The sequence below is a fragment of the Microcebus murinus genome, chromosome 7, assembly GCF_040939455.1.
Source record: "Microcebus murinus isolate Inina chromosome 7, M.murinus_Inina_mat1.0, whole genome shotgun sequence".
Taxonomy (NCBI): domain Eukaryota; kingdom Metazoa; phylum Chordata; class Mammalia; order Primates; family Cheirogaleidae; genus Microcebus; species Microcebus murinus.
Window position 1 is genome coordinate 48,002,576 of NC_134110.1, and position 27,410 is coordinate 48,029,985.

The 27,410-nt window shown below is 36.2% G+C and overlaps 1 non-coding gene across 1 annotated transcript; it reads left to right on the forward strand.

Annotated features, from left to right (window-relative positions):
- The first annotated feature begins 16,028 nt into the window (after positions 1-16,028).
- Positions 16,029-16,130, forward strand: LOC142872028 (U6 spliceosomal RNA). Its single transcript, XR_012920275.1, has one exon. It is a non-coding gene; the product is annotated as a U6 spliceosomal RNA (small nuclear RNA).
- The last annotated feature ends 11,280 nt before the right edge of the window (positions 16,131-27,410 follow it).

Below are 27,410 nucleotides of genomic sequence, written 5' to 3' on the forward strand. Positions count from 1 at the left end.
AAGGATGGTTCAACATTCACAAACCAATCAATGTGATTTGCCACATAAATAGAAGCAAAAACAAAGACTATATGATCCTCTCAATAGATGCATGAAATAATTTGATAATATTCTGCACCCTTTCATGTTTATAACCCTCAACAAACTAGACATAGAAGAAACATACCTCAAAATTATAAAAGTCATATATGACAAATTCACAGCCAACATCACAATGAATGGAGTAAAGTTTAAAGCATTCCCCCTCAGAAATGAAACAAGTTAAGGGTGCCCATTATCACCATGTCTATTCAACATAGTACTGGAAGTCCTATCCAGAGCAATTGAGCAAGAGAAAGAAATAAAGGGCATTCCAATCAGGAAAGAGGAGGTCAACCTATCCCTATTTGCTGGCAAAATCATTCTGTGTCTAGAAAACCCTAAAGCCTCCACCAAAAGACTCCTAGAAGTGATAAACAACTGCAGCAAAGTTTCAGGCTACAAAATCAATGTGAACAAATGAGTAGCATTTTTATATACTAATAACAGTCAATCTGACAGTCAAATCAAGGACTAAATACCATTTCAACAGGTCTGAAGAAAATAAAATACTTAGGAATATATTTAAACCAGGTAGGTGAAAGATCTCTACAAGGAGAACTACAAAACACTAATGAAAGAAATCATACAGGACACAAACAAATGGAAAAACATCCCATGCTCATGGATTGATAGACTCAACATCATTAAAATGTCCATTCTGCCCAAATTGATTTACAGATTCAATGTAATTTCCATAAAAATACCAAAGTCTTACTTCAAGATCTACAAAAAATAATCCTAAGATTCATTTGGAACCACAAAAAAGCCCAAATAGCCAAAATAATCTTAAGCAAAAAGAATAAATCTGGAGGCATCACATGACCTGATTTCAAATTATACTACAAGGCTAGAGTAACCAACACAGCATGATACTGATATAAAAGTATAGACATAGACCAATGAATAAAATAGAGAACCCAGATATAAAAGCATCTACCTATAATCAACTGATCTTTGACAAAGCAGACAAAAACATACACTGGGGAAAGGACACTCTACTCAATAAATGGTGCTGGCACCTAATGGGTGCAGTGTGTATCATCTGGGGAATGGACACACTTGAAGCTCTGACTCAGGTTGGGCAAAAGAAATATGCATTACCTAAATGGTTGTACTCCCGTAATATGCTGAAATAAAAAAAAAATGGTGCTGGGAAAATTGGATAGCCACATGCAGAAGAATGAATTAGGACCCATATCTCTGGACATATATAAAAATGAATTCAAGATGGATTAAAGACTCAAATGTAAGGAATGAAACCATAAAAATTCTAAAAGAAAACATAGGAAAATCTCTTCTAGACATTGGTCTAGGCAAAGAATTTATGATTAAGGCACCAAAAATAAATAAATAAATGGGACTTAATTATATTTAAAAGCACATCAAAGGAAATAATTAACAGAGAAAACATGCAACCTACACAATGGGAGAAAATATTCACAAACTATACATTTGACAAAGGACTAATTTCCAGAATCTATGACAAACTCAAAGAAATCAGCAAGAAAAAACAACCCCATCAAAAAGTGGACAGAAGAATGAACAAAATATTTTCATAAGAAGATAGACAAATAGCCAACAGGCATATTGAAAAATGTTCAATATCACTAATCATCAGGGAAATACCAATTAAAACCACGGTGAGATACCACCTTCCGCCTGTCAGAATGTCTGTTATTAGAAAGTCAAAAGACAACAGATGCTGGCCGTGGATGCAGAAAAAGAGTACACTTACTCACTATTGGTGGGACTACAAATTAATACAAACTCTATGGAAAACAGTATGCAGATTCCTCAAAGAACTAAAAGCAGACCTACCATTCAATCCAGCAATCCCACTACTGGGTATTTACACAAAGGAAAAGAAGTCATTTTATCAAAAAGGCACCTGCACTCAACTGTTTACTACAGCATAATTACAATTGCAAAGATGTGGAATCAATCAATCTAAGTGCCCAACAATATATGAGTGGATTAAAAAAATGTGGTATTTATGTAATATGAAGCACTACTCAGCCATAGAAAGGAATGAAATAATGTCATTTGCAGCAACTTGGATGGCACTAGAAACCATTATCCTAAGTGAAGTATCTCAGGAATGGAAAAAACAAACACCACATAGTTTCACTAGTAAGTGGAAGCTAAATGATGGGGGCATATGGACACAAAAAGATGCAAAAGACATTGGAAACTCAGAAGAGGGGAGGTACAGAGGGGCATGAGGGATGAAAACTTACCTGTTGGGTACAATGAACACTGTCTGGTGACAGGCACACTGAAAGCTCTGACTTTCAACATTATATAGCATATCCATATAACAAAAACTTTCATACTCACTTAATGTTTTGAAATATAAAATAAATAAATAAATAAATCAGGTTAGTATTTTTAAGAAAAAGAGTGAAGAAGAGGGTAGAGTAGGAAAAAAATAACATTTATGAAGTCCTTCCTGTTTACTAGCTGATGTGCACAGCCTAACACAAGCTATCTCATTAAGACCACATAACAAGTCTATGGCAGCAGCATTTTTATTATTCTAATTGCACAGAGGAAAAAGTTATGCATGGAAGGTTCAGCAATAGCTGGCAAATTGTAGACAATTTGAACCCAAGCAGTTTGACTGAATAACCGTTCTCTTATGACTATTGCATCCTGTAGCTTCCTGGATGAGTCTGAGGTTTTCATGAATTAAGATACGGACTGGAAAAAGATGAAAAGGTATAGAGGGAGAGTTATTGAGATCAGTTTTGCACATTTTAAGTTTGAATTTCCAATAGGATACCCACAAGGAACCACCTCTGGTTAAATAATTAGAAAGTGGAACTAAAGATAAAGAGGTTATTGCTATAGAGATACTGGCTGATACCAAAGGACCACATGCACTTGCTCAGTGGGAGGGTAGAAATAAAAGCAGGACAGTGACAAGAATGAATGCTGTAAACACAATCACCCCTCTAAAAATAAATACAAACTTACAACCTTCAAACAACACATACAAAAAAGAAATGTGTAATATCTATACGAAGAAGACATAAAAATCAGATTGAAGGACTCAGAAGACATATTATTGGATAAATGGAACATATATTATACAGTGTTTTTGAGTGGGAAGACTCAGAATGACATCAATGCTCAATAATTTAATCTGTTAATTTAATCCAATTTCAATAAAAACTAGTTTTTTTAATATAAGAAAGTCATAAAAGCCTATCTCATGTTTCAAATGTACTAAAATCTCCTAAATGTATTGATCCAGCCTAGATATCTCTCCAGACTCCAGATGCATGTATCTAACTCTTCTTGCTCTCTTCTTACTATCTCCATTCAGATGTCCAAAGACATCTTTGAAGAACATATCCAAGCCAAACCCTGATTTTTCCCAGGTTACTCCACCTGCAATCTTCCCTATCTCAGTTAATGGCAACTTCAAATTTCTGTTGGTTTAGACAAAAAAAAATTAAAATACTTAGAATTTTAAAAGATTTCTTTCCTTTTCTTGTACCCTACATTCAATCAGTCAGAAAATACCTTCCAATTTTTCCTTCAAAAATATATTCAGATTCTGCCCACCTCTCCTAACCTCTGCTGCCATCCCTCTGGTCCATGCTACCATCACCTCTCTACCTGAATTATAGACATGGTCTTCCAACTTGTCTCTTGTATCTGCTGCTACCATATAGTCTATGCTTAAAAGAGTAGCCAGGTTATGCCTTTTAAAACCCAAGTCAGATCACATCACTCTACTGGACAAAACCTTCTCATAGCTTCCCAGTTCATGCATAAAAGCCAACATCATCACGATGGCCTACAATGCCCAACACCAGCTGGCCTCTGTCCCTCCCTGACCTCATATCATGATACTCTTCCATCTCACTTTGTTCAATCTAGTCCCACCGGCCTCTTTGTTATTTTTCTAAGAAACAAGATGCATACCCACATTAACAACTGTGAACTTTCTGCTTGTTCTATATAGAATGATTATGCCCCAAGTAGCTAATCTCTCATCTCTTTGAAATCTCCATTCAAATGTCACTTCAGTTGTCTCACCTAAAAATCACCCCTGTGGGGCCCTGGCACCCTGCTTCCCCTTACCTTTCTCTATCTCTAGTTTTCTCCAAGGCACTAACTACCTTCTAAAGTATCATATTATTTATGCATATTGTCTATACCCCAACCAAAATGTGGGCTCCACAATGGCAGGGATTTTGTTCACTAGTGTATCTCTAATGCCTAGAATGGTAAAATCCTCAGTTAATAGTTGTTGAATGAATGCAGAATGTATGGGAAAATTCTGTAAAACCATGAGGAAACTTAGCTCTTCCAGATAGTAAAAGTGGTCATAAAGCAATGGCATATAAAATATTTTGTACTACACAGGAATATTAATTTCATTGGAAGTGAAGAGAATGAAAAACTGGAACCAAATAAAAATAGGTATTTAATATATGACAAATGTGGCATTTTAAGCCAATGGGGAAAATATATAAAATTCAATAAACTGTTGGGGAACAAAATTTTTGTTTGTTTGTTTTTTGTTTATTGAGACAGAGTCTTGCTTTGTTGCCCAGGCGAGAGTGCCATGGCATCAGCCTAGCTTACAGCAACCTCAAACTCCTGGGCTCAAGCAATCCTTCTGCCTCAGCCTCCCAAGTAGCTGGGACTACAGGCATGCACCACCATGCCCGGCTAATTTTTTCTCCCTCTATATATATATATTAGTTGGCCAATTAATTTCTTTCTATTTATAGTAGAGACGGGGTCTCACTCTTGCTCCAGCTGGTTTTGAACTCCTGACCTCGAGCAATCCGCCCTCCTCGGCCTACCCAGCCTTGTTGGGGAACAAATTGAAGAAAATAAAGCATGATCTTTATTCCTTATTCTAAAATAAACACAAAACTCTGAAAATTCTCAAAAAGATTACAAGGGCTTTTAAAAATATGCATTCTAGTGGTGAGAGAAGCATGGATGACAGAAAAATAAACGAATAAACAGTAACAATAGCGACAAAAATAAACCTTCCAGATGTGCAGTGAAGTTTCCAGAGCGGGAATGGGAACACATTCAGAGCTCTCAAAATGAAATTGAACAAACTACCAAATGTGCAGGAGAAAGAAATTTTGAACTGTTGAAGGGATGAGAGAGACAACTAATGAGACCTCATCCATTTATTTTTATTTTTCTGGTTTATTGATGTATACTTGACAAGTAGAAAGTTGTATATATTTAAGGGGTACAATATGATGTTTTGATGTACATAGACATTGTGAAATGATTACCACAATCAGCTAATTAATATATCTATCACTTCACATGGTTAATGATTTAGTGTGTGTGTGTGTCTAGTAAAATCTCTTAAGATCAAATCTCTTAGCAAATTTCAAGTATCAATACGGTATTATCAACTATGGTCAGCAGGCTGTACATTAGATCACCAGAGCTGATCCATTTCTAATATCTGAGTCATTTGTAAGTACCAGAGCCTTGGGTCAATACTTTCATAAAAGTTGTTTCATAAAAGGAGGGTCTTATTATATGCAAAATGGACTTTGACTATAGTTTAGAGATAATGCTTGGAAATAACTAACCTGAATCCAGAAAGGGTCTTCTCTCTGAGGAGAATAACTCCCTTATCTCTGAGAGGAAAAAGCTTTGTTAATCAATATATTAGGGACTGGTGTTTCCCACTTACTGGTCAGCAGAATGAAGTTAATTTCCCATCATCAAGGATGAGCCACTCGAGGGAACCACAACACTGTGGCTTCTTCTTGAGAGAATCAAATGAAAAAAAATGGCTTTTGAGGGTCGTCCTATTGTCGGTAACCCCGTGCTACTGTGCAAGTGACAAATGAATCAATTAATTTGATGCAAAGCATGACCTTCATGCTCTGAAACAGACTTCCAAGAACTGCCAAATGAACCTCCTTCTGTGAGAAACAGAGTTTTGGAAGGAGCCAGGCACATATGGGTTCTAAGTCTGGCTCTGATACATTCAATACTTCTGTGACCACAGACAAGTGACCACTATCCATTGGGCTTCTGGTAATATTAAACAAAATAAAATATTCATTTAGATAACTTCTATTTATTTAGTGCCTGCCATGCACCTGACATTTTTGGTGTCAGAGACACGAGGATGGACAACAGAAAAATTAGAAAAGATCTTTATGGAGAGTTCGCACAATCGGATATCACACAAGTAAGCAAAAGAAATGCTATAACTGCATATTGTGGCTAGAGTTGAGAAATATAGAAAAATAACTGGTTAGGGATAGTAAGGGTATCACTTTACATAGTGTAAGCATAGCTCTGCTTAGCATATTCTAAGCAGAAAATGCGGTAAGTGCAAAGATGTCTTCAGGAGACGTGAGCTTTCTACACTGAAGGAAGCCAGCATGGCTGGAACATGGAGAGTGAGGCAGAAAGTAGTATAGGATGTGGGTATGGAGGCAGACACTAACTGCCTCCAATTATTCCCTTGTTCCCTCCTGACAATATCCTGATTTTGTTTGGAGCAGTAGCAGATTACTTTGGATGACTCTAGCCATGGGATACAGCTCTGGCCAATGAGATGAGGCATAATCTCTGTGATGAAACTTTCTCTCTGAATATAAAATAATACCAAAGTCTCAAATAATAAACTCTTGCCTTTTCCCTTTATATTTCTTTCTCCTTCCTGCCTAGAACACTGATACAGTATCTGGAGATGTAGCAGCCATTCTGTGACCATGAGGAAAAAAAACTCCATGGTAAAAATAGCATAGAGGAAAGACAGAAGGAGCCTGGGCTCTTGAATGACTCTCTTGATCAGGAAGTTGAACTTTCCACTTTGGAAAAATTGTTATATGAGAAAAGTTGATCCCTTCCTTTTCTGACCCATTCTGTTGAGTTTTCTTTTTACTCTACACATAACCAAAATTCCTAACTGAGACAGTTGTAGAGATCAAAAAAAGTCAGACTATGCAGGGCCTTTTAGAACATGGCAAAGAGTCTAGAATTTAGGGATTATAAACACAAATAAAACAACCAATTACATTCAATAATACATTTTAGGTTTTTAATAAATGACTAATACTACTATTATTATAAAATGACAATATTTTATGTCAGTTTAGAAAAAAGTCTTAGATTGGATCTTCATACAAATATTTTTTTCTCCAAATACTTCTCTATTCTCCTCTCTAAAGCAAAATCAGAGAAAATTACCCATGATGTACATTGGGTCAACACTAGTGTATCATGCTACATTAGGTGCCAATGATTAAACTGACACCATCTGGACTGAGACATGTTGTCTTTGCCTGATGTCAAAAGAGCAAAGACAGCAGAAGTCATGTTCAGCGTACTGGAAATCCACAGAAGGCTGCTGAGGTTCAGAAAGCATAATCCTAATAGTCACAAATAGCCCAGAGTCCTGAAATTGACCGGTAAGCCTGAAGGAAGAAATGGGCAGAAAACATAGCTTGCGGTATAGCTTGCAGTATACCTCAGGATATAACACTTCACTACAGGTGAGAAGTAGAAAATCTGCATCTCTCTGTTCCCTGGCACAGACAGCCCCCAAATGGGATGCCCGAGATTTGGGGTTAAGTGGAAACCTAAATCCCCATAGTTATCATGTGAAGCTTCTGGCACTTGCATCAGGATCATCATTAGGCTGTGATATATTAGGTAATATATATATAACTTGAATGCTTAGTTGTGGGAGCATAGGAGGTTATCTGTGGAAGGTTCCCTCCCATCTCTGATCTGGTTGTGAAGAGCTATAGAAACATTATTTGTGAGTTGTAAAATTTATAATGTAATTTTATAAAAAATTATATGAAGTTATTTACATTGGACAGCATGTATATATACATGCACACTGAGATACGTATGTACATGTGTTTTGTGTATCTGTATATATGTTATATCTGCATATGTGTAGATATATGTGTGCACATGTGTGTATATATTCATGCACACATATGTTTGTGTGTATCATAAAGTCATCTTAGTAAATTACCCAAGATGGTGGTAGATACTGTTAAATATAAGTTTCAGACCCAAATTCTGCTGAGATAAAAGGTATCTATAAAATCATATTGGGCCCCAAGTCCAGAGAAGGCAAATAGGGAAGCTCCACACGTAGTTAAGGCATTTATGACCCTACCTTGAGTCTAATACCTGGAATTCAAGACTTGGGACAATCACTTTACCATCCCACTCATGCCCAATTGAGTGGATTAAAACTTCAAACAAGCCACCCAAGATGAAGAACATGCTTGTGCCCCCCTGCCTTTAAATTCCCCTGGAAATAGCCTTATGCTTCATTTGTCAATGAGGTTGAAGTGCTGCTTGTATTAATAGTTATTCAGCACCAGGGGGAAGGTCCTCTATGTGATAGCTACAGGGGTTGGGGAAAGGGATAATGACACCTGCACAGAACCCCATTATGCTTCTGTCTTTGTTCTCCACCATCTTCAGTAGCTCTGGGGCAAAGTTGTCCAGTGACAACAAACAGTAATTTTGAAAATCAAACCCCAAACAGGAGCCTGTATATTTGTACATGAGGATATATTACAGGAGTGTTTATATATTTTATGAAGTGAATTATTATGAATATGCACTACGCATAAAAAACTCACCAAAATTGTGCTTCCTGCTGACTTGCTAGCTAGTGAAACTGAGATTTTTAGAAATTTAAAAAGCAAATTAATTTGCAAAATAGATAGCAGGGGCTTCCATGTGATTCTCAAATATAACTTCCAATTTACAAGTCTTTCATCTGTCCTCACTTTTCATCTGCCCTTCTTCCCTTCAACATCATTTGAACCTCAGCAGTTCCATTAGCATGAAGATTCCGAAGAATTGCCTGAAGGCTTCCCCAAAGAGTACAGAACTGTCTAGTTTGATATTTTAAGGTACTTTTTAACTGTGGGACAATGGTCTCTGGACACCTGCCATCAGTCATATGGATTGGTGAAATTCAATCAGCTTAGGCTTAACCTGAAATAATAATTATAATAGCAGTAGGAACAGTAATAATAGTAATACTAATAGCAGCAGCAGTAGTAGTAATAATCGCTATGTTGATCACTTTACATATATTTTCTCACTGAATGCCTTTGACAACCTGTAAGCTACAAAGCTGAAGAAACTGATTCAGACTTATCAAAACCACACAGCTAATACATGGCTGAAGCGGGATTGAACCCAGGTCCTACTCCAAAGTTCATGCTCCTAACTTTCTATGTTGTTTCCAGGAAGACTAAAATCATGCTAACTCACATGTTGCACAAAAGCTATGCAGAAACCGCTGAACCAAGATTATTAGTGGTTTTAGCTAGAGATGTTCATATCGTGATTCAGAGGGAACCAATAGCAGCCTGAAACACTGAATCAGGAGAGTCACACACTCAGCTTGAAGCAGTGTCACACACGAGACATGCTGTGGCAGAAGGACACACTGGCATAGGTGGAAACGAGATAGACTGATTCTGAGCAGAAAGCACTGATAGCCATGGAGCAAAGGAGCACAACAAAGTGACAGGGGACATCCAGACGCAGGCAGAGCTGCTTATCTGGAATGTTTCACAGAGAGGTCAGGTGCTGCATACATAACTTTGGGCATTATCAGTACTCAGATAATAAATAACAACACCCCTAAAGTGTCAACTTCTAGATGAGTTCATATGTCTTACAGACACACTTGTAATAGTGAATATTTATTGTTCATTCCAGGTGGCTATATTGAACATGAAACAACCATTTTTTTTTTATTTTTAACTAAATAACTTTTGCAGACTTTATGTTAGATTCAAATGTTTCAACCACTGGCTTTTGTCTTTGAGGACTGTAGAATCTAGATGGAAGATAGGCACATAAGCAGTTACTGGGATCTATAACAAAGCATGCTAGAAGTATTGTCATTTGGTATTCTCCAAAGACATATAAATCAGGCCCATCTTGATAGACTTGGAACTATATTTATTGTTGTGTAACACAAGTTACCAACCACAGCAAGGTAGGTTTGCATTTTTTCATTCATTTATCTAGCCAATATTTCTCAAGTGTCTATTAAATGTCATCACTGAACACATACTTACAGTCAATACAGGGCGGGGGGAACATTTTTAAAATGCAGGAAAATTATACTACAAGGCTATAGTAACAAAAAAAAAAAGCATTGTATTGGTATAAAAGTTGAGACATAGGCCAATGGAATAGAATACAGAACCCAGAAATAAAACTATATAGCTACAACCAACTGATCTTCAACAAAGCAAGACAACAACATATGCTGGGGAAAGGAAGCCTTATTCAGTAAATGGTGCTAGGAAAATTGAATAGCCACATGGAGAAGAGTGAAACAGGACCCTTATTTCTTGCCATATACAAAAATTAATTAAATATGGATAAACGACTTAAATGTAAAGCATGATGAAGCCATGAAAATTCCAGAAGAAAACATAGGAAAAACTCTTCTAGACATTGGCCGAGGCAAGGAATTTATTATGACTAAGACTCCAAAGGGCTGTGGCTCACGCCTGTAATCCTAGCTCTTGGGAGGCCGAGGCGGGCGGATTGCTCAAGGTCAGGAGTTCAAAACCAGCCTGAGCGAGACCCCGTCTCTACTATAAATAGAAAGAAATTAATTGGCCAACTGATATATATATATAAAAAATTAGCCGGGCATAGTGGCGCATGCCTGTAGTCCCAGCTACCCGGGAGGCTGAGGCAGAAGGATCACTCGAGCCTAGGAGTTTGAGGTTGCTGTGAGCTAGGCTGACGCCACGGCACTCACTCTAGCCCGGGCAACAAAGTGAGACTCTGTCTCAAAAAAAAAAAAAAAAAAAAAAAAAAAAAGACTCCAAAGGCAAATACAGCAGCAATAAAAATAAATAAATGGGACTTAGCAAAGAAATGATCAACATAGCAAATAAACAACCTATGGAATGAGAGAAAATATTCAAAAATTGCACATCCAACAAAGGACTAATATCCAGAATCTTCAAAGAACTCAAACAAATCAGCAAGGAAAAAGCAAACATCCTCATCAAAAAGTGGGCAAAAGACATGAACAAAAGTTTTTCAAAAGGAGATAGAGAAATGGCCTACAGACATATAAAAAATTGCTCAACAACACTAATCATGAGGAAAATGTACATTAAAACTACAATGAGACATACCACTTCTCCCTTATCAGAATGTCCATTATTAAAAAAATCAAAAATAATAGATGCTGGTGTGGATGCAGAGAAAAAGAAATACTTATACACTTTTGGTGGGACTACAAATTAATACAGCTTCCATTGAAAACTATATGGAAATTCCTCAAAGAAATAAATATAGAACTACCATTTAATACAGCAATCCCACTGCTGGGTATCTACCAAAAGGAAAAGAAGTCATTTTATGAAGAAGACAACTGCACTCAAATATTTATTGCAGCACAGTTCACAATTGCAAAGGTGTGGAACCAACCTAAGCGCTCATCAATACATGAGTGGATAAAGAATATGTGTTATATATTAATATATACCATGGAGTAATACTCAGCCATAAAAAGGAATGAAATAATATTGTTTGCAGCAACTTGGATGGAACTGGAGACCATTATTCTAAGTGAAGTACCTCAGGAATGGAAAACTAAGTACCATATGTCAGGGGTCCTCAAACTTTTTAAACAGAGGGCTAGTTCATTGTCCCTCAGACCATTGCAGGGCCAGACTATAGTTTAAAAAAAAACTATGAACAAATTCCTAGGCACACTTCACATATCTTATTTTGAAGTAAAAAAACAAATGGGCAAAAACACCCGCATGTGGCCCACGGGCTGTAGTTTGAGGACACCTGCCATATGTTCTCACTAATAGGTGAGAGCTAAACTATGGGTACACATAGGAACAAAGAGATGTAAAGGACATATTGGAAACCAAGAAGCAGGAAGGGTGGGAGGGGGGATGTGGGATAAAAACTTATCTATTGGGTACAATGAACACTATTCTGGTGACAGCCACACCAAAATCCCTGACTTAAGCATTATACAGAGTATCCATGTAACAAAAACATTTGTGCCCTCTTGATATTTTGAAATGAATAAAATACACAGAAATATAAGTTTAACTATAAATGTGATTAGCAATACAAAGAAGACAATCAGGATGCTATGGGAGTGCTATATGGAGGACCTAAGCCAGGTGTAATTGTGTCATTTAAATCAAGACTTGAAAGGGAGTTTTGCCCTTGTTCTGTAAGGAAGAAGGCAAGAACCTTCCAGGCAGAGGAATAGAATATGCGATGTTCCTGAAGGAGAAAGTTGGGACTTCTGATGAATGGGGCTGTGGCTGGAGTATGAACAGAGGGAATGAAGAGAGGTGGCAGATGGGGCTGGAGAGACGAAATATGAGGGAAGACATTGTCGACAATATTTGATATTTCAGACTTTATTTGAAAGACACTGAAAGGTCGCATGAAGGATTTTTAGCTGGGGCATTACATAGTAATAACAAGTCGGAGATTCTTCTAAGCACTTTACATTTTTTTTAACTCTACAACCCTACCAGGGGGCCAATCTGATCATCCCTATTGTACAGAATTCAGCTTTAGAAAATTTCAGAAATTGATATTGAGACAACCAAGCTAAAAGCTGGTCTGTGACTCACACCCAGGCAGTCTGGCTCCAGAATCCAGGTGAACTTTCACCTGACACTGCCTCTAACGAGCAGCTTTTTGTATCAGAGGGCAGTGGATTGGTGAGCATGTTCCATGCATATTTGTTCAGCTGGAGTTAGTGAACAAGAGAATCGACTAGGATTTCAAAAAGAAATCACTGAGCATCTGTTTGCTTTGGCTGCATACAGCTGGCCTTTTGACAAATGTGAACATCACTACCAGAAGTACTTTCTGCACCTATTAGACATTTTGCACGTAAAAGCCTCTGCAAGAATGGGAGACAGTCCATATTTCAGCAACTTCCATTTAGCTGTCATATACCTTCCCCACATTTCATGCCGTATGGCAAGCATTGGATTAATAAAATCTTCTTTACTTAATGAAAGTTTTCTCCCCTCACCTACTCAGCCACACTGTCTGTATTCTGCTCCTGATATCACAGCCTAATAATGTGAAAGTGAGATGCACAAGGTCAAACCCAGACCTTGGATCCTAGCATGGCTTTGAATTATTTAGCAACTGCAGCCAACCTTTAATGAAGGCTAGATACTGAGCTTTTGCTTCCTCTTAAACATCCACTATATAAAACTCTGTCCCATCTAATCCCTGAGTGTGAGAAACAAGGGGACTATAGTAGAAAAAACTAACTGTCTAATTGTGTTTTGTGTATTTTTGTGTATGGAAAATTTGAGGACCATAGATGTAGAATTCTGAAGTTAATGCATTTTAACTAAGCATTTTAAGCTAGTGAAAGTGATTGGTTTTCCAAAATTTAGTATTTAAATAAGTATTATATTCACAATACAAATACAAAAACAACTCTCCACTCATCTTACTAAAAATTGTGTATATATATGTGCACACATACATATGTGTATATGTACATATATATGGAGACATATGTACATAAATATGTGCATATATTTGTATACATGGGGACAGAGAGTTTCAATTCTTCCGCCCTCTCTAAATCACTCCATTCCCACCATACCTCCCCAAAATAGGTAACCTCTATTATTCATTTCGTTTATATCATTCCAGACAGCCCCCAGGCATATGCAAACAAATACAAATATATATCCTTATTTTCCTCATTCTTAAACAAAAGTTTGTATACTATACAAACTACTCTGTAGTTGTTGACTCTCATATAAGATATAAGTATTTAGGGAGCTTCTTCACTTTTTTAACCATTAGCTTTATGTGGTTACTGAGCAAACTGAGGAACTTTTTGTTTGTAAATAGCTTTATTGAGATATAATTCATGTATCACACAATTCACTCATTTAAATGGTACAGTTCATTGTTTTTAGTATATTCATAGAATTATATACCATCACCATAATCTAATTTTAGGATATTTTCATCACCACCCCCAAAAAACCTAATACCCATTGGTAATTAGTCCCCATTCACTCCCATAAAGTCCCCTCCCTTAGTCCTAAGAAATATTAATATACTTTCTATTTCTATAGATTTGCCTATTCTTGACATTTAATTTAAATGGAATTATACAGTATGTAGTCTTTTGTGACTACCTTCTTTCACTTAGTATAATGTTTTCAAGGTTCATCCATGTTGTAGCATGTATCAGCACTTCATTCTTTTTATTTGTGAATAATATTCCATGTATGAATACAGCACATCTTATGTATTCATTCATCAGCTGATAGACATTTGGGTTGTTATCAATTTTGTCTATTATGCATAATGTTGCTATGAACATTAGTGTTCAAGTTTTTATATGGAAGTATCTCTCATTTCTCTTGAGTATATACATAGGAGTGGAATTGCTGGGTCATATAGGAAATTCTATGTTTAATATTTTGAGAAATTTCCAAATTGTTGTCCAAAGTGGCTGTACCATTTTACACTCCCATAAGCAATGTATGAGGTTTCTAATATCTCCACATCCTCACCAACACTTGTTATCATCTGTCTTTTTTATTACAGACATCCTAGTGTATTTAGAGTGGTATCTCCTGGTTTTGATTTTCATTTTCCTAATAATTAATGATGTTAAGCATATTTTAATGTACTCATTAGCTATTTGTATATCTCTGGAATAATGTCTATTCAGATCCTTTGTCCATTTTTAAATTGTGCTATTTTTCTTTTTATTATTGAGTTGTAATAATTCTTTATATATTCTAAATAAAAGCCCCTTATAAGATACATAATTTGTAAATATTTTCTCCCATTTTGTGGGTTTGTTTTTTCTTTTGATAGTATCATTTATAACACAAAGTTTTAAATTTTGCTGAAGTCAAATTTGTCTATTTTTTTATTATTTTTTGTTTTTGGCATTATGTCTAAGAAATTATTCCCTAACCCGACTTCTTGAAGATTTACTCCTATGTTTTCTTCTAGTTTTTATAAAACTACAAACTAGAGTTTATAGTTTTAACTATAGGTCTTTCATCCACTTTGAGTGAATTTAGATCTTTGATCTATTTTCGGTGAATTTGTGTGTATGGTATGAGAAAGGAGTCCAACTTCACTCTTTTGCACATGAATTTACAGTTATCCCTACATCATTTTTTAAAAAGACTCATTTCTCCCCCTTAAATTGGTTGGCACCTTTGATGAAAATCAATTAACCATAAATGTAAAGTTTTATTTTAAGATTCTCAGTTCTGTATCATCAAGTTATATGTCTATCCTTAATTCTACTTCTACACTTTCTTAATTACCATTCTCTTGTAAGTTTTGAAATTATAAAGTGAGAGTCCTCCTACTTTAATCTTTTTCAAGACTGTTTTGGTTATTCTGGGCCACTTGCACTGCCATATGCATTTGGGATTGGCTTGTCAATTTCTGCAAAAAGCCAGGTGGAATTTTGCTAGGGATTTCATTGAATCTACAAATCAATTCACAGAATATGCCATCTTGACAAAATTAAGTCTTCTGCTTTGTGTGTAGGTTGTCTTTCCATTTATTTAGGTCTTTAATTTCTGTGAAGTGTTTTTATAGTTTTCAGTGTGTAATTCTTACCCTCGTCTTGTTTAGTCCTAAGTATTTTATTCTTTGTGATGCTATCACAACAGAATGGTTTCTTAATTTCATTTTTGAATTGCTAATTGCTAGTGTATAGAATTATAATTGACTTCTGTATACTGATCTTACATATCATAAATTTAATGACCTCATTTATTAGTTCTAATGGTTTTTAATTGATTTATTAGGATTTATATATATGTTAGATCATACGACTTAAAGATAGTTTTCATTCTCCCTTTCTAATAGAGATGCCTTTATTTTTATTTTTATTTTTTGTCTAATTGCCCTGGTTAGTGCTCTCTTCAGCAGCACACATACTAAAATTGGAATGATACAGAGATTAGCATGGCCCATGCACGAGAATGACACAAATTTGTGAAGTGTTCCATATATTAAAAAAATAAGAATAAGATTAAGAATTGCCCTGGCCAAAATGCAATTGTAAATGTTATAAATGCAATAGTAAAGTATTGAAGAAAAGTGAGTGGTAAAAGCAAACATTCTTCTCTTGTTTCTGATCCTAAGAAGGAAGACTTCAGTCTTCCACCATTAACTACAATGTTAGCTGTGGGTTTTTAATAGATGTCCTTTATCAGGTTGAGGAATGTACCTTCTATGCCTAGTTTGATGAATAATTTTATCATAAAGAGGTATCTGATTTTTGTCAAATATTTTCTCTACATTTATAGAGATGATCATGTGATTTCTGTTCTTTATTCTATTAATATGGTACATTATGTAGATTGACTTTTAGATGTTAAACTAATCTTGTGTTCCTGGGATAAATCCAACTTGATCATGGTTTATAATCCTTCTCATATGTTGCTGGAATTGGTTTGCTCCTCATCCCTTTTTTAAAACTGCATATTTTTCCAGTGTGTGGATAGTTTATTTATATAGTCCCATATTGACAGAATTGGGAAATTTTTAATTGTTTTCTGTTTACAAATAATGCTGCTATGAGTAACCCCATATTTATGTCATTTCAGAAGTACAATTATCATTCACATAGTACATAAGTAACTATTTTGATATATATTATTAAAAGTCCCTTGTAGATAGGAACATTCATAAAGTGCTGTTGCAACTGAAAACTAGTATAACCTCTATGGAAAGTAGTACAGAGATACCTCAAAGAACTAAAAATAGAAATACCATTTGATCCAGAAATCCCACTACTGGCTATTTACCCAAAGAAAAAAAGATATTTTGTAAAAAAGACATCTGCTCTTGAATGTTTATAGCAGCACAATTCATAATTGTAAAGATATGGAAACAACCCATGTGCCCATCAATATATGAGTGAATTAATAAAATGTGGTACATGTATACCATGGAATACTACTCAGCCATAAAAAATGGTGAACTAATACCTCTTGTACTAACCTAGATGGAACTGGAGACCATTCTTCTAAGTGAAGTATTACAAGAATGGAAAAACAAGCACATGTACTCACTTATTAAATTAGAAATAATGTATCAACACTTATGCAACCATATGGAAATAACATTCATTGGAAATCAAGCAGGTGGGAAGTGGGGGAGTAGATGGGTAAATTCACACCTAACAGGCACGATGCACACGATCTGGGGGATGGACACACTTGTAACTTCGACTCAAATGATACACAAACAATGTATGTAACCAAAACATTTGTACCCCTATAATAGTCTGAAATTTAAAAAAAAAAATCCTCTGTAGAGCTTGAATCCATTTATATCACTGGAAGCAATGCATAAAATTGATTGTTTGACTATAGGCTTGACAACTGTCATCAACCTTTTGGAAATATGTCTATTTAATATGTGAAAAGTCATTCCATTTCAGTGACCATGAGCATGTTTTCATGTGTTTGAGAGCTACTTTCAATCCCATTGTTTTCAATATCTGTTACTAAGCCTTGCTTATTTTTTGAGAATATTAATTTTTCAATACAATTATAGATATAGTTATACAAGCACTTTTTATATTAGGGAAAAATGTAATTTGGCCTCATGTATTATTTATTTTTTCCCACGTAGGATTTAAAAAATATTATTCACTAAAATTTAGATACCTTTTTTATGGTTTCTAGATTATTAGCCATAAATAGATCTGTCTTACTCCAAGGTAATAAAGTACTTTTCCCATATTATATTTTTTTCTAGAACATTTATGTTTTGTTTATCACAGTTAAATAATTGATCCATTTGAAGTATATCCTGTGTAAGATGTGAAGATTTACAATGTGGTTTTTTCCCAGATGTTTGGTTTTCATCCCATCAATATTTACGGTATCTATTTACTTGAGATGTCACGATTTTATATACTATACTCCTACATTAATATGGGGTCAATATTTATATAATGAAGTCCCACATTAATATTTCCAGAGTTTTTTTATCCTGTTCCACTGGAATTGTCTTTCTATTAAATTCTCAGTACTATGCTGCATTACTCATTTAAACTTCATAATGCATTCTTTTTTCGTTTTGATAATCTAGTGGATTGATTCCTCAAAATAACTTTTTAATTTTTTTTACTTATTCCTTGATATATTTATTTACTTTTTTTTTTTTTTTTTTTTTTGAGACAGAGTCTCACTCTGTTGCCCCAGCTAGAATACCGTGGCATCAGCCTAGCTCACAGCAACCTCAAACTCCTGGGCTCAGACTCCTTCTGCCTCAGGCTCCCGAGTAGCTGGGACTACAGGCATGTGCCACCATGCCTGGCTAATTTTTTCTATTTTTGGTAGAGATGGGGTCTTGCTCTTGCTCAGGCTGGTCTTGAACTCCTAAACTCAAACAATCTGCCTGCTTCGGCCTCCCAGAGTATAAGGATTACAGGCGTTAGCCACTGTGCCCAGCCTATTTACTTTTATTTCTATATGAACTTAGAAACAGCCTATCTAGTTTTTTAAAAATTGATACTTTTATCAAGTTAACATTATATTTATAAATTAACTTGGATAATCTTGACATTCTTCATGATGAAAAATATTTCTCTACAAGTCATAGCATCTATCATATTTTTCACTTCTTTTTTGATGTCCTTCTACAATGTTTTACCTTTTTCCTCATATATATTTTGCACATTTCTTGTTGAGTTTATTTCTAGATATTTTATCTTCTTTGTTGCTATTGCTTATAATTTTATAATATTTTTTCTATCATATTTATTAGCTCATACTTGTTATGATATGTGAAAAATATTGAATTCTGTATAATAAATTTGTAGCAGTATGTTTTTCTGAAAACTTGTATTGTTTTCAATAGCTTTTAGTTGAATATCTTGGGTTTCATAGGTTTATATATAATTATTATCTGTAAATAGTTATAGTTTTATCTCTTTCTGATTTTTAAAACTCTTTCTCTTACATAATTATGTTAATTTGTACTTCCATACCAAGTTTAAAAAATTGTCTATTTGTGTGCTTATATATAAAGTAGATTTCTTGTAAGTAGCCTTTAGTTGTGTCTCATCTCTCTTTTTTTTTTAATCCAGTGTAACAATTTTTGCCCTCTCAATTTGGTTTTTAGGCCACTTATATTTAATGTGATTTTGATATGATTGCATTTATATCCATTATATTATTTTTATTTGTCCTATATGTTCTTTGTGCCCTTTTCTCTTTTTTTGGCCATCATTTGGGTTGATTGAATTTTTTTTCTATGATTTCATTCTATCTCTTGTTGAATTAGTAACTGACTCTTTGTTGTTTTATTTTATTGGTTGTTAGAGTTTATATTACACATCTTTAACTTATCACAGTGTCTTGTTAAGTGATACTATTCCACATCACATATAGTATAAACATACTGCAATAATTTACTCCCATTCCTCTCTTCTGGCTTTTCTGCTGTTGTTGTCCTTTGTTTTATTTCTACATATTCTATGAGCCCCACCTATAAATATTATATTTTATGAGTCAACTTTCTTTTAGTGGGATTTTAATAAGAAGAAATACCTTCTTTTTATTTTTGTAATTACCATCTCCATGTTCTTAATTGCCTTGTATAGATGAAAATTTTCATCTCATACATTTTTCTTTTGAATGAAAGACTTTAAAAATGTAAATCTTATAGTGAAGGTCTACTTGTCATATATTATTTCAGCTTTATTATATTGGAAAAGTTTTATTTTGTCTTTTCTTGAAATATTTATTACCGATAAAGAAGTATAAGCTGACAGAAACTTTTTCTTTCATTACTTTAAAGATGTTTTTCTCACGTCTTTTAGCTTGTGTTATTTCAAATGACAAATATAGCATTATCCTTGTCTTTGTTCCCCTGTGGGTAATATTTCTTTTTTCTCTTGCTACTTTTAAGAGTTTTCTCTTTATCACTGGTTTAAACAGTTTGATTATGATAAGCCCTGGTGTAGTTTTCTTTCTTTTTTTTTTTTTTTTCATATTTTGTGATTGGTGTTTTCTTGAGTGTCTTAGACCTATGGGTTCATAGTTTGGAAAATTTTTTCACTGATATTTTCTCAAATATTTTTTGTGCCTTCTAACCTCAGTTCTCTCCCTCAGAGACCTCAGCTATACAAAAATTTGACTACCTAAAGTTGCTCTACATTGTAATAATGTTCCATTCTTTTATTTTCCCCCAGTCCTTTTTCTCTCTGTTTCATTTTGGGTAGTTCCTATTACTATATCTTCCAAATCACTAATCTTTTTTTTTTTTTCACTAATCTTTTTTATCTGCAATGTCTGTTCAGCTGATATTCTCATTCAGTGTATTTTTCATCTCAGACATAGTTTCTACCCCTAAAAGTTTAATTTGAGTCTTTTTTTTTATATATTCTTTGTTTCTACTTAGCATTCTCAATCTAGTTCCCCAAACATATGGAATATACTCATAATAACTGTCTTGATATCCTTTACTAATTCTATTACCTGTTTTATAGTTTGTGTTCATTTCAATTGATTGGCTTTTCTGCTTGTTGTAGTTTTTATCTTCATGCTTCTTTTCATTCTTGTTAGCTTTTCTTGTTCCTAGACATTGTGGGTTTTACCTATTGTGCACTGGATATTTTTATATTTTGATAAATATTCTTGAGCTTTGTCTTAGGAACTGGTTATGTTACTTTACAAGAGTTTCATCATTTTGGGTCTTGCTTTTAGGCTTCATTTGGCAAGGCACCATTTATTCTAGGATTAACTTTTCCTGCCATTAAGTGAAGCTCTTTTTCAATACTGTAACCAAAGCTTCTTAAATTACGAGGTTTTCCATTCTGGTTGTTGGGAACAGGCAGTAATCACAGTCTTATTTGAGTTAGGAACTATTCCTTTTTATTCTTTCAGGTGGTCCATCCTAGCCTTGACTAGTATACTCACTCACATGCACTGATTAACACTCAGCTGAGGACGTGCTGGAGGCTTCAGGTGGATGTTGGGCTCTCTCTCTGTGCAGTCCACATCTCTAGTACCACGTCCTGTACACTCTAGCTGCCTTGGCTTCCTCAGACTCCCAGCTCTATTTCTTTCAGCTCTATCTGCCAGTCAGATAGACTTCCAGAGTCTGCCTGTGTCTCTCCTGCCTGCCCAACAGCCTGGAAACTTTTTCAATGCAATAAACTAGGGAAATTATTGGGCTCACCCTTTCAATCCCTGTCTCTCAGGGACAATTGTCCTTTGTTGCCTGATGTTCAATGTCTCAAGAGCCATTGCTTCGCACATATCATCTATCTTTTATTTGTTTGACGGGGGGGGGGGGGTAAGTCTCTTTTACCCGATTTTGGTTGGAAGTAAAAGCCTCAGATCTGTTTTTTGTTATCTGTGTTCTACTAAGGCTTTCTCTCTGTGTTTTTCTTTCTTTCCATGCATCTTCTGCTCAATTCTAGCTAATGCTGAAAGTCTTATTCATATACTAAAATCAATGGATTATATCTGTCTCTGAGAGTGACTGAAAATGGAGTATGAAGGTTTTAATTTCCCCTTTTACTTGTTTTACCTAATAATCTAAAAGAGAATGTGAAAGTTGACATTCTCCAATAAAGCCATTTCAGTTTCCATTTCAGCAACAGATAGCTAATAACGTGCACAAAATTCTAGTTTCCCATTCTTTAAGTAGAATAAATTGAGGTATATTTAAGGTCAACAAGTTTCTCAGGACATTTAACGTTTTCAGGATATAGCATATTGGGGTTGCATTTATAATGCTATAGCTAACAGACCTTAATAATATTTCGAGCATTATTCAACACCCAAGAAAATTATCTGGCCATTATTATCACCATTATTAGTAGTATAATTGCCTTTCTCAAATGAGGCAAAATTCACTATTCTCTGGGGTGGCAGGTTTGGGAGACAGAATTAAAAAAACATTGCATGACTTTACCTTCTTTATTTTTAGTATGCTCACTTCAGCCCCCAATTCATGGCCTCACCTTTTTCTACTATTGAAAAATTTTGCTCCTTTGGTGCCAAACAAGGAAATTGAAAGTTCCTCTTGCTCTCCAAGTCATTTTTCATATTATTCATGGAGCCATAATGAGAAATGGGCTGGAGGAGGACTATAGAATAAAGTTTTAGAGCATATGTTTTGGAATGACACAAACCTGGGTTTGAATCTTAGTTCTATTACTTGTTGGTTTGGGACAAGTGACTTAACCTCTCCAAGCTATTTCCCATCTGTGACATGGAGGTTATCATACACACATCATTAAGTTTTGCTCAGGGTTAAATAAGAAAATGTATTTAGTTCTTCAGCCCAGTGCCTGACACCTTGCCAGGCACCATTATCATTATTATGGATATTATATCTACACTATACTGCAATTATGATTATCGTTTGTAATGAGGAGAGATTAGAAACGAATTCATCCCCTCCAGAAGCCAGATCAGTATCACCTCTTCCCTGTCCAAGACTTTTGAAGGGATGTGCCAAGCTCAGGCCATTATTGCCAGTTTGATTATTTAAGTTCCCTAAGCACCAAGACAGTGCAACATTTATGGGAACACAGCACGAGGTGGTGGCAACCTCTCCCACTCTGAGTTGAGCAGAAAGCCTGGAGCTGGCTGCATGTGTGTCTGAGAACAGCACAGCCAAAAAGGACCATCTGGACCAGTGCAATCAGGGCGCCCAGGAAACCTGTGGAGCCTCTGACTAAACCAAGTTATTTGGCTTCTAATCAACTTAACATTAAAATTCTCCAAGCCCTCCCATCTAAGATGCTAATTCCTCCTAAAGCGGCATGTGATGTATAGGAGCCCACATCAATCAGGCTGCTGTTTTCTTCTGCCTCATCTCACTTCTGTCAGCTAGATTGATCCATTGGAAAACAGATTTTTCCCTTAAAGTAAAGCAAAACCTCAATTTGAATAAACACCTTTACCAAACCCTCACTTTAAGAGACCTGAAGACACTTGGGGACTTAAGACCTTGCCACCCAATAATACTTCTCCTGGAATAGATGCCAGATTCCCTTTCTTGTTAAAAAAAGTAAGCTTTTTCAGGGCAACTGTACCTTCTAGAATTGCTCAGTCCTTGACCTCCTACCCTTCCAAAGAAATGTCTGATGACCAAGGGTGTCCTGAATTCTGGGCATCGCACTAATACAGAAGCTGTCTTCTCCAACAGGTTTAATTAGTGATAGATTCTGTTCTAAGTCATAAAATGCATCCTGTAATTGCCTTTACTTCATTGCTTGATTCAGCCCAGGTATATGGCATTCAGCGAAGTCTGCGTCCACATTCCCATGGTGCATTAAGCACCTACTAATAATTTAATAAATTAATAAATTCCTATTAAAACCCTGTATTACAAATTTGACCTGTTTTACCAACAATGATGGGGGAAACTTTAGATCAGACTCTCTGCTTCATTTTCTATGAAATTACCTTGACTTCCCCAAATACAGTGCCAGTCACATAAAAGCTGTTCCGTCAATGTTTGCTGAACTGACTATAACAGTTACAACCAAAGAATCATTTCTCAGCTTCCATAGATTTGTATTTGCAACCTCAGTCCTTTGGGTATTTGTTTCCAAACTTCACAGCCAAGTAGTATTACAGGAAGATCTCAATAAGCAATTCTACATAATACAGACAAGCAAATAGCATGCATTAATGTGTGAGTTTTAGAAAATGTTGGAGGTTGGAGAGAGTAAGAGGGGCATCTATACTCCCATGGAAAGAGGTAAATCTATTGTAAAATTTCTACAATCTTTTGCCATCCAGCCATCATTGCAGTTAATAACAATAATGATGATGACTGTGATTATACGATGGCTTATGGTTCACAAAATGCTTTTTCTTGTGATATCCCATGTGATCTCTGTGGGAGGAAGAAGGATCAACAACTGTGGGAAGTTGGAAGGATCCGGATTCTTATTCCCTCTTTACATATGGGGCAACAGAGCTCCTAGAGTCAGCTGCTGGTAAGTCATAGTGACAGGATTAGCCATGTTAACACCTATCCTAATATACTCCTCACCACCTCTTCCCAGCTGTTCCTGGTACTCCACTTCCTTAAGGGCTCAATCATGAATCACTGAACCCACTCCTACATATTAGAAGTGAATATATTGCATAATTATTCATTCAACAAACCATCCAGTGATTAATTAGATATGAGGCACCATGATGGGTTTTGGAGGAGGAGAATATGCTAAATAAGATAAGGAGCATTGCTTCTGTGGAACTCAAAATCTAGCTAGGGAAGTCAAAATTGTAAATCAATATTTCTGCAGAATGTGATAAGTACCTACAAAGTGTTAAATGGGCAAAGAAGAGAGAGGAATAAACTCTTCAGAGAGTGGAAGTCAGAAGAGCTTCGATAGTGTTGATCTTTGGCAGGGTCTTGAAAGAACAATAGGAGTTTTAAGAAAGAGAAGAGCAGGGGAGAGAAGAGAGGGTGTTTATTTTGGGTAGGAAAAATGAGCAGAGGCAGAGAGTCATGAACAAATGTGGCCTCCTTGTGAAAAGATGAGAAGCCCAATGTGATGCACATACAGGATATTTGGGAAAAGTGGTAGTAGACGGGACTGGAGAATAAAATCAGACCAGATGAGGCCATGGTGAGAAATCTAGTCTTTAAACCTGTGTTTTATGTATATTTTCAGTATTTAATTTTTAAAAAGATAGTAAGTTTTGTAAATAAACATGTTGCCTAACCACTTGATCAATAAACATTGAAATTACTTCTCTGGAAGGAGGCCAAGTTTGTTCCAAGGTTAGTATAGAGAGGATACAGGCCTTGGGGTCAATTGTGGAGGTCGTCTGGGCACCATGGCTTTTCCTTGGTGGATGCACAAAGGAAAGGGATAGCTCCTGCAGACCCTGAGAAGGAAGCCATGCCTTAGAATAAAAACAAAAAACAAAAAAATTAGGTATGGGTCTATTTTATTATAATCTCGTTTAAATGTTGGTGATGGCAGATAGCAGAAAGGCTCCACAAAAGGGATGCATCTCAGGAGCATGGAGACAGGACTGACTGGCCACCTAGCATCCCACCTCTCTGCCTGGTGGCTCTCCTACCCTGACTGTAGCTTCTGTTTCCCTCCGTAGTGCTTTGCTCTGTGTGTGTATGTGTGTGTCTGCAAATACTAAATGTTAAATAATGAATAAATAAATAAACTAAGCATTTCTTTATAAGAGGTTTTAGAGTACCTGGTAAATCTTTGATGTTTTGTCTGAAAATGTATTTTGCCAGAATAATACAAGCCTAAAGAATGGCAGCCTGCCCAGCTTCTGCTGTGGTTCCCCTTCCACAAAGTGGAGAGCTTTGCATGTGCAATAAAATCCCAGCTCATTCCCATGGCCTAGAGGGCTTTGTCCCATTCCAGCCCAGCTTCCCAGCCTCCTCTAGCCTTGTTTCCATGCTCAGGCACGCTGGCTTCCTTTCTTTCCCTCAAGGTTGCCAAGTTCTCCCCAGCTTGGGCCTCTGCACACATTGTTCTCCCTCTGCCTCCACCACTTTGCACGGCTGGCTCCTTCTTAACATTCTGGCCCAGCCCAAATGTCACCTCATCATAAAGGACCCATGTGACCACCCTGCATCTACAGCCACCTTTCTGCATCCCATGCCCAATTATTACCACACCTTTTGGTTTCATTTCCCTCTGACCACTTATCACTATCTAAAAATGTCCTATGTAGGTCTTTATTTATTTGTTTGTTGTCCATGTCCTCCATTATTACATAAGAGTTATTATCACTAATACTTAGGTTGTTGACTAGCTTGCTAGTGCTCAACCACTGTATCAGATAGAGTTTAAGGAAACCACATCAATTACTTTATATTACATATATATTTTTATCCAGGTAATGAAGAAATGAAAGGCAAAAAGAGAATATAAAAATAGCAGAGGTAGAATTGCAAATTGCAGCTAACTCTCATAGGGCTTGGGGGATTAATAGAACTCAAAAGCTTGGAGCTAACCCCCAACAGAGTTAAAACTCTGCCCTCAGAGGAGGAGGCATTGATCAATTGATGCTGGTATCTTAGCCTGCAGAGGACCACCATGGAGCTGGGATCTAGACCATCAAGGAAAGAGTACAACAAGGTGGTACTTTTCTCTGAAGTGTTATGATGAGAATGGTTCTACAAGCGTTAGGTAAACCGCAAACTGAAAATACTGCAGGAATGAGAATGAACTGCTGCTGCCAGGGTGAAGAAGCATTACTGGGTTGACAGTGTTTGAAAGAGGACCAAGCAGGACACAAAACAAGAAGAAGCTCTCCTCTTCCTCCCTCTAGACTTCTGATCTCCCTCTAGGGCCTCCTAACAAGGAACAGCCAGCAAAGGAGAAATGTAGTTAACACGATCCTTGTTCCAGAATCATGAAGCCAAAGATAAATGAGTGAGTTGGGAGCTAAGAGACAGCAGCTTAACAAGTGGTGCAACCAGGCAATGCTTTCATTATTGTCTTTTCACTCAACTCTCCTGGTTGACGATTTCACTCTTGCTCCTCTTGTTTTAAATCCCAACACTTTCTCCTTAATTGTCACTGTCAGTTGATGGATGACCTTGCTTGCCACTTCACTTGGAAAAACGAAGCAATCAGAATAGGATACCAGATTGCCTCCACCATATCTACATGTCTACCAGCAGAATTCTGTTACTGTGGACTCTCTGTGTCGTGTGTAAATGCCTCCAGCTGGAGCCAGGCCCACTACTTGTGTTCTAGATTCCATCCTTTCTTGCTTTCTCATATACACCTCTCCAGCAGTTTTCTCCTTTCCCTCTGAGTTAGTAGAAGTTAGTACCCACCAATAATCCATGTGCTTCTCTATATTTCCTGCCTTCCCTTCAGCTGGGTTGGGTCTATGTGATTAGTTTTGGCCAATGGACTCTGAGCAGAAGTGGGAAGTATTCCCTTAAAAGATCCTGTAAGTGACAAGTATAAGATGTGGCTAAAAGCCAGAATTTCTCTCTTCCCTGTTACCTCAGAGGCTAAATGTTCCAGATGCAGCAATTATAAGATGTAAGAGTCTTCATCACCATGGATACTGCATGATTGTGTGAAACCAACAAGACTACTACCCTTTGTAACTGCAGCCCAGACTCATATAAACAACTGCCTGTCTGACATTTTTATTTGTTTGTTTAACAGCTCAACTTGCCTAATACCAAATCCCAATCCCATCCCACCTCACAGGCATCCTCTCCTCTACCCTTTCCCCAGTCTACTTCTAAGATCTATTCCAGAACTAACATTTCAAGCCAAACACTAACACTCACATCATTGC